Source organism: Cryptomeria japonica, chromosome 11 (genome assembly GCF_030272615.1).
Source record: "Cryptomeria japonica chromosome 11, Sugi_1.0, whole genome shotgun sequence".
NCBI classification, from domain to species: Eukaryota; Viridiplantae; Streptophyta; class Pinopsida; order Cupressales; family Cupressaceae; genus Cryptomeria; species Cryptomeria japonica.
The window spans coordinates 422186221-422202879 of NC_081415.1; the positions used below are offsets into that span (position 1 = coordinate 422186221).

Below are 16659 nucleotides of genomic sequence, written 5' to 3' on the forward strand. Positions count from 1 at the left end.
TTGTCTTAATTTGCCTCATAAACCTTGTCCTTATGGCGTAGTTGAGAGAGTATTGAGGTGTGAAACAAAGTGAAGTGATGAAAAGTAAGGAATTTGAGCCTACAATGCAAATTTCGCTCCTGACCCTTCCAAAGGGTCCAGAGCGAAATTCCTAGCAAGACTCTCTATTTTGCCTAATGTACTAAATTAACCTTGTTTTGATGGCGAATTGACTTGATTATGGTAAGAGAAGATTTGATAAGTCAAGTTTGAGGTGAGTTGAGAGGAAAAGAAGTGTGATTTGAGCCTACAATGCAAATTTCGCTCTTGACCCTTCCAAAGGGTTCAGAGCGAAATTTCTTAAAACATTATTTTTCTCCTTGTTCAAACCAGGCGCTTTGGTAACATAAATAGACCCTTCTCCCTTAAAATTGAAGTAGTAGCAGGGTCTGATATCTATATTAAAAACTATGAATAATAAAATTAATCATCTAATGAGGAAAATAAATAAGAACTTGTTAATAACTAATTGAAGAATATCAATCAACTTTAGTATATTGAAATAGATTAAGTAAGGGACATTACAAATGGTATCAAAGCTATGATTTTGCCATCCTATAGGGTAAAGATGAATCAATGAACCATTCTACTTAATAAGAAGAAATCTAACAATACGTGTATTCACGTGTATGCTCCGTGTTTGCATATATCCATTTGTATGCTTCGTGTATGCTCTGTGTTTTTTATTCATATTGGTGGATGACTTAGTTTGAGAAAATTAAAATTTACATTGCTTGAGGACAAGCAAATTTGGGAAGGGCGGACTGTAATGTCCCTACTTTGAAATATAATTTAATAATAAATAATAATAAAATTAAAATACACGAGTAAATATAAAAAAAATAAAAAAAATATAAAAGAATATAATCAAAATATGATTAAAGTTAATGAAAGGTCAAAAGGCATGAAATGATAAGTTGTGACTTACTCTAACGTGAGATATAAAAGGGAGAAGAGAAATTCATTTGAGGGGGGGGAGAATTTGAAAAATGAGAAGTGCACATCTGATTTAAATAAGAATTGCAGACCTGATTATGAAAGGTTATGTCCCTTTCAAAGGGCAGAAATAATGAAGAGCTGCACTCTTTCAAAAGGTGCTAATGGTGAAAGGGTGCGTCTCTTGCCAAAGGGCATGCATGATGAAGAGGTGTGACCTCTCCCTCATATTGAGAGATATAAAGGAAAGGAATCAAAGCATCCAATAGCATCACCATTGATCAGATCAGATCAGAATTGTTATCAAGTTATAGGCAGTAACATCCTTGTTCTTGGTGGTATGCATGGGGATGTGCTTAATATGTATGCTTAGTATATGAAGCCTGATAAAGTTGTTATGCAGAATCTAGTAATAATATTGTTATAAACTGCAATATGTATGACAGTCATACTTAATATCATATATATTCATAATACATGAGAATTTAGTGTACTTATGGTCTAAATCATGTTAGTACTGTCAGTATGTAAGAAGACGGGGATGAGATGTTCCAAAGAGGGGCAGTCTAAATCCAAGAATAGGTTAAGTCCCAAGATAGGGTGGGGATCAGCGACCCATAAGCCTTGAGGGTATAGACCCAAGATAGGTAAGGGCTTGGATCTGTAAACTTTGAGGGAACCTATAGTATTTGGTCTCTAAGCGCTTTGGTAACATACGTAAACCTTTCTCCCTTAAAACTGAAGTAGTAGTAGGGTCTAATATCTATATTAATAATGATATTAATCATTTAATGAGGAAAATAGATAAGCACCTACTAATAACTTACTGAAGAAAATCTATCAATTTTATTATATTTAAAGATTAGGTAGGGGACATTACAGTTCCTAGGACATGGTTGAGGGAGGATGGATATATACTTGCCTTAGGAACCGAATGGAAGTGAAGGCAATGATGGATTTGAGGGTAAAAGACAAAATCTCTCCTAACCCTTCCAAAGGGTCCTAAGCGAAATTTCCTAAAAACTATATTTTGCTCGTTGTTGAGATCAAGATCTTGATTCCTAAGGCACTATTGGGAGAGAATTGATATATTCTTGCCTTGAGAAGAGATTTGAGGCAAAGAGATGATGAAATTTGAGCTAAATTACAAATTTCGCTCCTGACCCTTCCAAAGGGTCTAGAGCGAATTTTCTTGAAACCTCTTTTGCTCCCATTTGAGTGAGTTGTGGTCACAAAATGTTAAGAATTTGTCCAAAAATGTCAATTTCGCTCCTGACCCTTCCAGAGGGTCCAGAGCGAATTTCTTTATTGGGCCTGTCCTTCTAGAGGGTCCAACGTGATATTGATTCTAATGCCTTCCTGTTGATGATTTAAGATAAGAAATGCTATGTTAGAATGAATATGTTATGTATACTTAATCATCTTTTGTTTGTTTTGTAGATCAACAAAATCAAGATGAAGGAAGAACAGACAAGGAGGACCTATTCAAGTTTCATCATCACTAAGGACGCTTTGGATGCATGAGAAGGTTCTCAAGGTGCTACTAAATTGAAGGACTTTGAATGATCAACAATTGCAAGCAATGTGCCAGAACTATCCTCAAAGAGATCACAGGATGACAGAGAAGAAGGATCTTGTAAACATTTCAAGGCAAGATGGGCTACTAGAGAAGGAGTGACTTGACCGTGAAGAGACCTCATCAAACACAGGAGGGTCAAGGAGAGGTACGTCATCCATCAAGTACATCAAGGACAAAAGAAGATCAACCAAAGTCAGTGCAAGGGTACGTTAAAGAAGCAGATAGTTTCAGAAGAGTTAATCAAAGTTAGCTTTTCAGCATCACCAAATTGAGTATCAAAAGAGATATGAGCAGGTACCAGACAAGGTGGCGTCCCAGTCACTATTCCTTCAGTCAGATAGCTCCACCTCAGCATGTCCAGATTCAATGTACTTGACTCGCCAGTGATGGCACAAACTTCGAGACACCTACCCCTGTTTCTTATTGGTTCTCAAATTTTGAATGTAATTTTTTCATTGGTTAAAGGAGTTTGTTGTAACAAACCCTAATTAGGGTTTTCATCTTGTAATCCTAGTCATTGATTGTAAATCAATTAGAGCCATTGAATTGTAAAGAGCTCCCTATATTAAGCTCTAGCTCTTCATTTGTAAAGGTTAATAGTGGGTTAATAGTTAAGAGTTAGCTAATAAGAGTTAGTGAATAGTCAGTAAAATAGAATAGCAAATAGAATAGCAATAGAGTAGATTAGGAAGAGAACGCAATAAATTGTTGCCTTGATTGTAAATGAACTCCATTTTCATTGAAGCTATGGTGAAGGATGTTGTTTCTTAGCAATACGCATGGTCTCTTGTTGAATCTTCATTTTAGATGGTAAATAATTAGATTGAATGAAGGAAGCTATTGAATGCACTCGCGTGGAATCCACCTAGTCCAAACCACTAGCCTTTTGTTCATTGTAAGTGTGCCCTGCGTGGTCAACTGGCATAGAACGAGCTTAATCTCAAGTTGTTACACGCCCATTGTTCATGCATTATCTTGAATGGTGATCAGTGTTTGATGGTGAACGATTTGAACATATTCGAAGCATCCCTTAGAAGATCGCACTGAGTTGGTGTTGAATTATTCAACCTGATGGTGAGACCCAACCCAGTAGGACTCCACCTAGTTGTTCATCCATCTTCTCGCATTCTAGGTCTTAGAGTAGACTTTTTGAGCCCTTCATCTTTTGCTATTTCTTTATTATCCCGGTAAGTAGATAGGACTTGAGTTCCAACAAATCAAACGCTCAGGCATTCGAATGTAAGTCCCCTTGAGATTCCAGCAAAATCACATCACACCAACAGAGCTTATCCACACGTAGAGAACCTACATATAAGAACCTTGGAGTTGCCTTGATTGATCCTTAGGTGAAATCTTCAGCATTCAGGGAAACTTTGTTCAAGAGAGGATAAGATACCTTGGTATTTTATTTTGTGTTCGCATGTGCATAAAAAACACATCAACACAACCTAACTTGAATTGGAATCTTTGAGAAAGTTTGAGTGAAGGGGTTAAATGTAGGATACGAAGATTTCATACCAAGAGAAGCTTTGCTCCAAAACCAATAACCACAAATGCTATAGAAAACCTTGTGCACACGAGTAAATGATTAAATCATCAAGGAGGAAGGGTTTCCGCATCTTAGAAATCTCAAAGTGCAAATTTGCATAATGAGGCCACAACTTGTGTAATCTACAAATTAGCTCTATTTAGAAAACTGCTCTTCTTTTTAAACTTTTGGCCCCATCCAAGTAGGGAAACCCTATTAGATTAATCAATCACATTCAAACCCTTAACATTGTAATTTTTGTGCCCTAGATTAGTAATCAGAATTATATCCTATAATTATGCCCTAGTTTGTAATTAGATTTGTAACATTTTAGTAAATCATAATTCAGTAAACTCAGAAATAGAGGAAGTAAACAAGAGACAAACACAAATGCCCTGGGAAAACCTCCAAGGAGGAAAAACCCAACATTAAAGACCCACAGGTCAGATTATATATTCTCCCTTAACAACACAAGTACAATACTTAGCTTCCTTGACAAATCTGAATCCTTCTTGTATGACAGATCTGCACTTCTAAGCTCTTCAAGTCTGCACCAAAGATTGCCTTTGTCCTCTAGAACAAGTTCGCATAAGTCCAGACAATTTCGCACCCTCCTAGTGTAAGTTCGCACTTTTCATGCAGAGCTGATTCGCTTAATACTTGATGATATTGTCTTTGCAAAGTATCTTTATTTATATGCGTCTTAACCTTTATTGTTGCAAGTCGGCCTCCTTTCTTTTTGGTGCCAATATTGTTATTGTGGCGTGGGGTTTTAGGATGGCGTGCAAGCATAGGGCTGGGCTTTATCTTGGGGGCACGTTACCCTTTAGGATAGGGCCCAGTCCTAAATGGGTTCGGATGTTGCCTTAAGGCAATCCGAACCCATATATTAACCTAGTTACAAACAACACTTCCTCTTATCTAGGGAAGAAGAGAATACATAATCTGAACCTTTAGAGTTCCATCTAGCACACAAGCATAGAATGGATCTAGCACACAAGCATAGAATTACATCTTCCACCTAGCACACAAGCATAGGATGGTTCTAGCACACAAGCATAGAAAGTGTAATACACAAGTGGGTCTTTACATAATTACAATTATCCATCTAGTACGCAAGCATAGATTGGACACAATTCATTCTTGCACACAAGCAAAGAATGATACAAAGTATTGCAGATAGAGTCACTGAGATTGGAGCTCCCTCTCAATCAGGGTTCCGTTTTCCACAACACCAAGTTTGTCTCTGGAGGATGTCCGCAATCTGTTCATTCGTGCTAATGTGCTTTAGATGAATGGCGCCTCTTTGCACCATGTCCCGAATGAAATGATAGTGTGTTTCCACATGTTTGGACCGGTCATGAAATACGGGATTTACTGACATCTTTATATAGCTTTGATTATCACAATGAATGGTGGTAGGACCACTAGCTTGACCAAATAATCCAACAAGGAGCTTGCGAAGCCACACTGCTTCTCTGGATGCAACAGATGCGGCAATGTACTTGGCTTCTGCAGTGCTTAATGCTACCGAAGATTGCTTTCTACATGCCCAAAAGATCATTGTAGAGCCCAAGTTGAAGCAGATACCTGAAGTACTTTTCCTGTCCTTGACACTTCCTGCCCAATCTGAATCTGAGTAGCCTTCCAAGAGGATTGAGATATTAAGTGAATACTTCAGCCCATAACCAATAGTGCCACGCAGGTATCTTAGAATGTGCTTGGCAGCAACCAAGTGAACAAGTTTAGGCAAGCTCATGAACCGACTGAGGGCATTCACAACATAATAGATATCTGACCTAGTATTGACTAGGTACATCAAGGAACCAATCAACTGCCTGTACTCAGATGGATCTGCAAAATCAGAGTTAGCTGCAGAAACACTTAACTTCTTTAAGTTAGATTCCATAGGAGTATGCATAGGTTTACAATCCATCATTCTAATGTTGATATTAATTAGGGAAAGGGCAGATTCAAATTGCTTTAGGCAACATTGGAATCCGCCTGGCCCCTCTTCCCCCTAACGTGGCCCTATCCCCCACGCTATGACAAACAAACACTCAACGCACTATCCAATAGGGCCGACCCTATTAACAAGGCAGATAAAGGAAATAATTAAAAGTTTAATTATTTAAAAGGCCGACCTAGTTGAGGAGTTCGCTCCATATAAATAAGAGATCAAGATTCATTTGTAAATCAATTAATTTCATTTGCTTCTTCATGCGAAACCTATATGCCTAAAGCGATCTCCAAGAAGTCATAAGAGATCTGCACTTAAAACAATATGCATAGTGAAGGTGGTGCGAAATACATGATAGCTACAACAACATACATAGAAGAAGGTGCGAAATCATGACAGCAACAGCAACAGCAACATACTTCTGCCATTAGAAGAAGGTGCGAAATCCATCAAAAGGAATTAGTTAACTCCAAAAGGTCTGCAATTTAGGTTAAGACAACCTCATCATCCATCAAGTAAATGTTGAAGGCAGCCACCGTGATCTACCATACCTGCAGTGACAGCAAAATCTGAACCTACAAAAGCACATGAGATAAGTGTTGTATTGTTTGCATAACTATAATCCATAATCAGATCTGAGGATCTTTTTTGGCTGGGTTTTTCCTCCTAGGAGGTTTTCCCAGGGCAATTGTGTCTTGTCTCTATTTTCTTATTTTCCTTGCTGTGTTAAATCTGAAACTATAAATCTCTAAATCTAAATGAATCTAATTAGTAAGTAAATTCTGATTTTCTGAGTCTTAGTTAATCTGAAAGTGCTAAAATTAATATCTAAATCTTTTCAAAATATCAATAGTATATTTTCCTTGACTTAGAAAAATTTCATTGGATTTTTGCCATACTTCTGACCCTAGGAAGTAATGCATTAGACCTAAATCCTTCATTTCAAATTCTGAGGCTAATTCCTTCTTACATCTTATGATTAATTTATTTTCACCAGTGAGAAATAAATCATCCACATACAAAACTAAGATAAGCATCTCATCATTATAAACTTTGAAGTAAATGTTAGCATCAGCATCATTCTTGCAAAAACCTAAGCTTAGTAAGTACTTATCAATTCTTTCATACCAAGCACGAGGAGCCTGTTTGAGTCCATATAAAGCTTTCTTCAACTAGCAAACATGAGAATTTTTTTTATGGATTACATAACCTTCTGGTTGCTCAATATAGACTTCCTCCTCAATGACACCATTGAGGAAGGCTGTCTTAACGTCCATTTGATGCAGCTCCCAACCTTTGGCTGCAACAATAGCTGTTATAGATCTAATAGAAGTATATCTAGCAATAGGGGCAAAAGTTTCTTCATAATCTATTCCTTCCTTTTGAGAAAAACCACGAGCTACAAACCTAGCTTTATATTTTTCAATACTACCATTAGCATTATGTTTAATTTTAAACAACCATTTAGAGGAAACAACAGACTTACCTTTGGGTCTGGGTACAATGTCCCAGACATCATTCTTGATGATAGACCCATACTCTTCATCCATGGCTAATTTCCAAGCATGATGGGACATAGCTTCTTCGACATTGTGAGGTTCAGACTCAATGATATTACACATCACAGAAATGTAGTTGGCGTGATTTTGGGATCTCTTGCTATCTCTAAAGGTTCCTCTGGGAGCAGCAAATCCTTCAGCATCTTGAATCGTGTTTCTAACTCAAAGTGGTCTCTTCTTGTAGATCACAATATCCTGAGGTATATCGGTAGAGTGCATAGGTTCTGTTGGGTCATTCTAAACTTCCTGATCCAGAAGGTCAGTAGACTCCTCCTGTATCTCAGGGTTAGCATCAACTATTGAATCTTGATTTTCAATCACCCTATCATTATTGTTGGATGATGAACCTTTAGATCTTTTGAAAGCAATATCTTCTTCAAAAGTTACATCTCTACTTACCTCAACATACCTTTGACCTGAAATGTAGATCCTGAAGGCTTTGGAAGATTCGTTGTATCCCACTAAGATGCCTTTCTTTCCAGATGGATCCAACTGGGTTCATTTTTCTTTAGGCACATGAACATACACCGGGCTCCCGAATATCCTTAGGTGGCTGATGTTAGGTTTGATTCCTGTAAAGGCTTCTTCAGGAGTCACATCCTTTAGGGCGCGATGAGGACATCTATTCTGAATATAGACTGTTGTTTTGGATGCTTCTGCTCATAGAAAAGGTTGCAGGTTTTGATCATGGATCATGGCTCTTGCAGCTTCAACAATAGTCCCGTTCTTTCTTTCAACAACTCCATTTTGCTGAGGATTGTAGGGAACACAGAACTCCCTCTTAATTCCCACTTTAACACAAAAGTCATAGAAACTACCTAAGGTGTATTCACCTCCATTGTTAGACCTCAAACATTTAATTCGATTTCCTGTAGTATTTTCAACTAAGGCTTTGAATTCTTTAAATCTGTTTAGGACTTCTTCAGACTCTTTAGATTTAAGAAAGTAGATCCATGTTTTCTTAGAGAAATCATCTATGAAGATAATATAATATAGGAAACCGCTAGGAGATGCTATAGACATATGACCACATAAATCTGAATGAATAAGTTCTAACTTTTCTTTAGCCCTACTATCGCTTTTATTGAAAGGATTCTTTACATTCTTACCCATTGCACAACCTTTACAAGCATCATCATGAGATAAACTGAGTTTAGGCATACCTTTAACCATTTTACGGAGAGTGGGAAGAGCTTGAAAGTGTAGATGTCTAAGTCTTCTATGCCCGCTCGCATGATTCAGGGGCCTTAGAATGAGAGCTTGAATTGGATTAGCTGCAAGCTTATATAAATTATCACATCTATTTCCAATAATACGAGCAGTTTTGAAATTAGATTTCTTAGACCAAGCGAGTACTTTCCCTTCAGAAAATGCTATTTGCAAACCCTTATCTTCTAAGGCAGAAATGGAAATACAGTTTCTTTTAATACCAGGTACAAAGAGAATATCACAGAGTTGTACGGAAATACCAGAATCTAGTTTTAAAGAGGTACCAGAACCTTTTACCGAGTATCGAGCATCATCACCGATTACCACATGAAGGTTGGTGTCCTTTTCAATTAGATTTGAGAGATGCTCATGAAAACCTAAGATGTGTCTGGAGGCACCACTGTCAAGTATCCATGTATCACTGTTCGTAGGAACATTGCTGGATAAAGCAGAGATAAGAAGATAATCTTCACTTTGTTCGACAACTTCATTTAAATTGACTTCCCTTTCCTTTGGATCATTCTGACAATCTCTGGCATAGTGACCATACTTATCACATCTGAAGCAACGAATGTGAGAGGAATCTCTTGACTTCTTCCTTGGATCATAGGAGGAGGATCTAAAATCTTTGCTTCTCTTTTCTTTCTTCCAATGTCCACCTTTCCTAGATTTAACTAAGAGAACATGATTATCTTTGTGAGAGTTCTTGAGTTTTCCTCTTACCTCAATTCAAGATTCCTCTTTGATGCAATCAGATTGAAGACGCTCAAAGTTGGGACGATCGGCTCTTCCAACAATGCTACGAATGAATGGTTCCCTTTCATCAGGTAGACCATTTAATGCAATCATAACAAGATCTTTATCCGAGATTTTGCAATCAAGAGTACTTAGCTTGTCCTTTAGTTCATTGATCTTCATGAAGTAGGCTATGATTGAGTCTTCTTCTTTCATTTTCATGTGAAGAAGCTGCTGTCTTAGAGCAAGAGCCCTGCTGAGGTTGTTGACTTCATACATCCCTTCCAAGTGTTTGATCATTTCCCTGGCAGACACAAACTTTGATATGACAGTGACAAGATGATTCTTGACGGACTCAATTATGATCTTCCTAGCCTTGAGGGAATCTTTCTTGAACTGTTTCAGCTCTTCAGCATCTTCTGGAGGAGACAACCTTTCTTCTTCTACAAATTTCAGCAGATCATTCTCTTCAAGGATCAATAGAATACGGACTTTCCAAGCAGCAAAATCAAGGGCTCCATCAAGTCTATCTTCAGCCCTCAAACTTGACATTTTAATCTGAAAACAAACAACAGCTATATGCAACAAATGATTTACTAAAATCAGAAGTTAGTGACACCTTAGCTCTGATACCATGTAATTTTTGTGCCCTAGATTAGTAATCAGAATTATATCCTTTAATTATGCCCTAGTTTGTAATCAGATTTGTAACATTTTAGTAAATCATAATTTAATAAACTCAGAAATGGAGGAAGTAAACAAGAGACAAACACAAATATCCTGGGAAAACCTCCAAGGAGGAAAAACCCAGCATTAAAGACCCACAAGTCAGATTATATATTCTTCCTTAATAACACAAGTACAATACTTAGCTTCCTTGACAAATCTGAATCCTTCTTGTATGACAGATCTATACTGCTAAGCTCTTCAAGTCTACACCAAAGATTGCCTTTGTCCTCTAGAACAAGTTCGCATAAGTCCAGACAATTTCGCACCCTCCTAGTGTAAGTTCTCACTTTTCATGCAGAGCTGATTCGCTTAATACTTGATGATATTGTCTTTGCAAAGTATCTTTATTTATATGCGTCTTAACCTTTATTGTTGCAAGTCGGCCTCCTTCCTTTTTGGCGCCAATATTGTTATTGTGGCGTGGGGTTTTAGGATGGCGTGCAAGCATAGGGCTGGGCTTTATCTTGGGGGCACGTTACCCTTTAGGATAGGGCCCAGTCCTAAATGGGTTCGGATGTTGCGTTAAGGCAATCCGAACCCCTATATTAACCTAGTTACAAACAACAAACATCACAAGCCAATTGATTTGGTTTATTTTCAACATCATACATGTCATGAAACTTTTCCCCAAAGTGAAAATAAAGTTATTAAAGCATTAAAGGGAGAGAAAAATAAGGGATAATACGATCCATTTGTTAAAATGGAGATTAATGAGGAATATTTATGATAACTCTTTTAAAAAATAGGAACACTTGTATTCATTAATTAATGGTAAATGCAACCTTTGTGAAAGGGTGTGATGGTTTAGACAACATCCCTTGAAGGTTATATAAAACAATTATGTGAAATTTGGAAAGGGCATGGAGATCACTCAAGGAAGGAGTGGTTTGGTGAGCAATGGACGTTGGAGAATGGGGTAGACAAAGTGTGTCCAAGTCAGGGTACAAAATACACTTTGGATTGTCTTCTCTAGGGTTATAGTGCATAAGCATGGTGCATGTAGGCATGTTTTGTATTTTTACATAGGTTCTCTAGAGTGTGCCAATGCTATGAAGGCCAAGACCATTGAAATAGTCCTAGGGTGAGAGTGGCCTCTCCAAGTGCTTTGATTTAGATAAGTATTCAAAACCATTGATGTTAAAAGATTTTGGGAATATTATACATATGTTTTTGACATTAATTTGATTGAATTAAGTGATTGTGCTATTCAATTTACTTAGTTAATTATTTACGTTTATATTTGCTATATTATCACATGTTTATAGTGGTTATTTATATCTATTTTGATACCATTACATAGTCCATATTATCCTAACTCTAATATTTACTATATTAAATCCATTGCTAATACTTAAGCAACTTTGGGAAAACAAGTGATATTACAATACAAGGTCAATACATCCTTCCTACTACACCCAACTTGGACATAGAAAGAGGATGAACAAAGTTAGATTGAATAAATTGATTACCCACATAAGCTTTTGATCATACACTCGTAGATTGATCTAACATCAAAGCCCCACCACAACAGGGTTAATGTTGAGAAAAACACCAAAACTCAACCTTGAGACAACTACATTCAACTGAACAAAACCTTTTTAGGATTAGCGGTGATATTCACCATGCAATTCTTTTAGACTATTGTAGTTTGTTTATTTAATAGTTGGTTAATTGTGTGTACATCTCCAAGCATCATGGTAAGGGCTAACTTGGATGTCCACATATGGCTGGGGGTGTTTATAATTAATTATTCTTCTCTAGGTGACTTGGAATATGTGCGAATGGGGCATAGTTTGGGCCTCCCATTGTAAGGCATCATTGGACACTTGGCATGAAGTGAAAGAGAATTAATGAAAATTTATGATGTTAGAAAATGTGTAGGAAGTATCTCTGATGATGTGGAAGAAGCTGGTTGTATTTTTTGGATTTGTATGGTTGTTATTTTGTCCTTTAGTGTGTTGTTTTTTCTCTAGTGAAGTTGAATGATAGAGTCCAAGAGAAAAGTCCTAAAGCTTTTAGGAAGATGCGTGTAACTCCTAGGCACATGTTATGTGGTCTCTTTTGCATGTTGACTACTTGGCTCATGGTTTGAGTCTATTGTATTGATTATGGCTCCATGAATTATATATGCCTATATATCGAGGCCTTGGATTAGTGGTTGTATGGTTAAATAGGTGATGTTATGTTGTTGGATTGAAGGGGGAAGTATTGAGATTAATACAAAACTTGAACTCTCTTTGGTGGTGGGGCTTTTTATTTCAAACTATTTTTCCACATATATCAATGTTCTTTGGCATTGCATGTTCTATCTTTGTTAAATGGTTTGTGTGCATTAAGGACAAATAGTTGTTACTGTATTTTTATCCAGGTTATCAACATTTAGAATTAGAGCTTGGTTGGCTTGATCAGAAAGAGGGATGCTTCTTTTGGAGTGATGCGTGTTTTTAGTTGCATTGGGAGCTTTTGTGCAGTTCAAATTTAGGTGATAGAGATCATGGCTAACACATCTTGTATGGAGATGAAAAAGTTCAATGGCATAGGCTATGAACTTTACAAGTTGAAGATGAAGTATCTCTTGGAAGAAAAGGATCAACAAATAGCAATGAAAAATGAGAACTTGATGATACATCAAATGTAGGCTAGATAAGGCAAGACAAAAAGGCCAAAGTTACTATAAGTGTTTTTTTAATGTTTTATTCAATGCTTTTAGTGATATTGCATGTCAATTTTGGAAGAGAATAGGTAAAATTTATTAAACTAAGAGGCTTGTTAACAAATTATATTTTAAAAGGAAATTATATTCATTAAAAAGGAAGGAGTCTTTTACAAAATACTTGAATGCTTTCAATTTAATCTTAAGATAGTTATACTTTATTGATGTTAAGAATGAGGAAGAGGATAGATGTATTTTGCTACTATGTTTATTATTTGATTCTTGAGGAGGCAATGTATACGACCCAAGGAAAAAGGTGGTGGCAAGCAAAAGGGGGTTAAGGGTAAGTCTAAAAGATATATAGGGTACGAGGGTAGATCCCAACCCCTTGGTAAGAGTAGGTTGAGATGTTGGGATTGCAATAAGTAGCACCATCTTAAGAAGGAATGCGGAAATGAAAAAGAATGACGATTCCTATATCGATAAATTATTGGATGATGAAGGTGGTGATGTATTGTTTATTTTAGTTAAATCCCCTTATGATGATGCTTGGTTAATAGATTTAGGTGCATCCTACCATATGATTTTTCATCATGGGTGATTCTTGGCATACAAAGCATATGATGGTGGGAAGGTTTTCCTTGGGGATAACAATACACATAAGATTGTTAGTCGGGAAGAGGTAAACTGGTTTCTAGTGACAGTGAGTGAAAACTCTCATCAATGTATTGAGCAAGAAATTTGATTTTTGCTTCCAAAATGAATGATTTTGGGGTGCATGTGACTTCTGAGAAGAGTGGATACAGGTTGACTAGAGGAAATTGGTTAGCTAGGGGCACATGATGTGAAACTTTGTTTAGGATGGAGGCATTAACATTTTGTAAGTTTGTGAATGTAACTTAAAACTTTGATTCTTGTTAACTATAGCATGATAGACTTGGTCATAATGGTGAAGAGGGTTTTAAAACTTTCATTAATAAAAAGATGGTTGATGGTTTGTTTGGGTATATTTGTTAATTTTAACTTCTGCTGAACATTATGAGTTTTGTAAACAACATAAAATATCTTTCAAATTTGGTAAGTCTAGAGAAAATCAAGTTTCTGAAGTGATTCATTGTGATGTGTTTGGTCCTATTAATGTTTTTTCCATTGGTATATCTTGCTATTGTGTTACTTTTATTGGTGACTTCTCAAGCTACACTTGGATTTATTTTTTTAAGCATAAATTTGTTGTGTTCTATAGGTTCAAAGAATTTAAGGCACTTGTAGAGAAACAAACAAATAGGAACAAAAAGGTTTTAAGATTAGGCGATGGTAGCATTGCTCTAGGAATTTGATGATTATTTTAGATATACACGTATATTGGGTAGAAGACTTCTCCATACACTCCACAACAAAATGAAGTTGCAAAATGGATGAATAGAACTTCGATGAGTAGAGTTAAAAACATGCTAAATCGTGCTAAGTTGGAACAACGTTTTTGAGCTAAGATTGTACACATTTCTTGTTATCTGGTAAATAGAACTCCTACATTTGCTGTAGTTGACAAAACACCTCACGAGGTATGGATGGGTAAAAGCCCAATAGTTTCACTTTTCAAAATATTTGGTAGTGAAACTTATGTTCATGTTCCAAATGAGAAACGTTCTAAGCTAGATGTCAAGGCTAACAAGTGTGTGTTTAAAGGTTATGACAAGAATATAGAAGGTTGTAAGCTTTGGGATTTTGTAGCACTGAAAATGGTTTATTTTAAGGATATGATTTTCAAAGAGCTTAGAGTATTCCTAGATGTTGAATAGCCTCAAGAAAAATCAAAGAAGACAATCCATTTTGAAACTAACAATGAAGAGAAGAAAGATGCACGTGTAGGACAACAAGATGGATAAGGAGAGGAGGAAGAAGGGTTAGAGAAGAGTTTTAATAAGGAACAATAGGAACCTCTTGTTACACCTCTAAGAAGGTCCACTAGACAATGGAGACCCATTTAAAAGGTATAGCCCATTTGGTTTCGATTGTGTCTCTGTATTATAATGTACTGGCAATGAACCTAGGTTTTTGAAGGAAGCTCTACCTTAAAAGGAGCATGAATCTTGGTTAGAGGCCATGAGAGATAAAATTAAGGCCTTGGATAGATGTGAGATTAAGACCTAGTTGAGTTGTTTGAGGGGAGGAAGTCCATTAGTTGCAAGTTGAAGTGGGTACTCAAAAGATTTTTATAGAAGATGGAAAGTTGGATTGTTACAAGGCTCAATTAGTGGCTTGGGTAGATGTGAGATTGAAACCTAGTTGAGTTGTTTGAGGGAGGAAGCCCATAGGTTGCGAGTTGAAGTGAGTATTCAAAAAGATATATGGAGAAGATGGCAATTTGGATTGTTATAAGGCTCAATTCGTGGCTAAAGGTTACTATTAGGTTGAGGAAGTAGATTTTCATGAGACTTTTTGGTTGTGGCTAAGTTAACCTCTATTCAATTCCTATTATCTATTGTTGTTGTTTATGACTTAGAGGTAGAGCAAATGGATGTCAAAACTGCATTCTTGCATGGGGATCTTTATGAAAAGATTTATATGAAATTTTGGTTAAGGGAAATGAGCATTTAGTTTGTAGGTTAAAGCAGTCTTTGTGTGGGCTGAAGTAATTTTCATGTATGTGGTATCAAAGATTTGATGCATTTACATTGGAGTTTGGTTTTGTTAGAAGCGAAGTAGATTGCCATGCATCTTTTGAATTAATTGATGATTGGTTGTTAATCATTGTCTTGTATGTGCATGTTATGTTATTTGTCGGGAACAAATGGATGAACAAATGGATGATTAAAGAGCTTAAAAATAGGCTATTTGGTACTTTTGATATGAAAGCTTTAGGGGTTGCTAAATATATTTCGGCTATGGAAATTTGTAGGGATTGAGTTAACATGAAGCTTTGGTTGAATTGAAGGAAGTATGTTGACAATATTTCCCAACATTTTTCAATGCAAGATTACAAACTTGCAAAAATTTCCTATTATAAGCACTAGGCTTTCTTTGGAACAATATTCTAAGTTGGATGATGATCTTGAAGAGATGCATAATTCCTCTAGTGCAATCAGGAGTCATGTGTGCAATTGTATGTACAAGACCAAACATTGCCCAAGCAGTGGGAGTTATAAGAATGTGTAAGGAACACTAGACCTATGTTAAGAGGGTTTTCAAATATTTGCTAGGAACTTTAGATTACCACATTTGTTATCACAGGACTAATGATGTGGACAAGGTACTTGATTTACAAGGCTTCATTTTGGTTGGATTGGAGATCTAGATACTAGGTCTACAAATGGTTATGTGTTCACTCTATTGGCAAAGCAGTTTTGGATGAGTAAGAGATAGTCTATGATTGCTCTTTTGACTATAGAATAATGTGGCTATAGAGACTGTGCTTAGATATTGGTTTTATTTGTATAAATGTGAATATTAGATGTTATAATTCGAGTGCAAGTTTTTTTACTAGAAACTTGGTATATTATGCTTGTGTTGAACACATTGATGTGCAATATAATTTTGTTCGCAAGATGTTAGAGGGTGGAGCGATCATAGTTCAAAAGGTTGACATTTTAGAGAATGTTGTGGATTCATTCACCAAGTCAATGAGTATAGAGAAACTCTATTTAGTGTAGGGAGTTTATGGGCCTCGCTTATGCTAACACAATTCTTTTTCTTATGTTCCCTATTGTGCTATAACAATGTAAAAATCAAATG

The 16659-nt window shown here is 36.4% G+C and overlaps 1 protein-coding gene across 3 annotated transcripts in view; it reads left to right on the plus strand.

The window, feature by feature from the left end:
- Nucleotides 1-16659, plus strand: part of LOC131073636 (uncharacterized) — a 42801-nt gene that overhangs the window by 14651 nt on the left and 11491 nt on the right. The window lies entirely within an intron of this gene.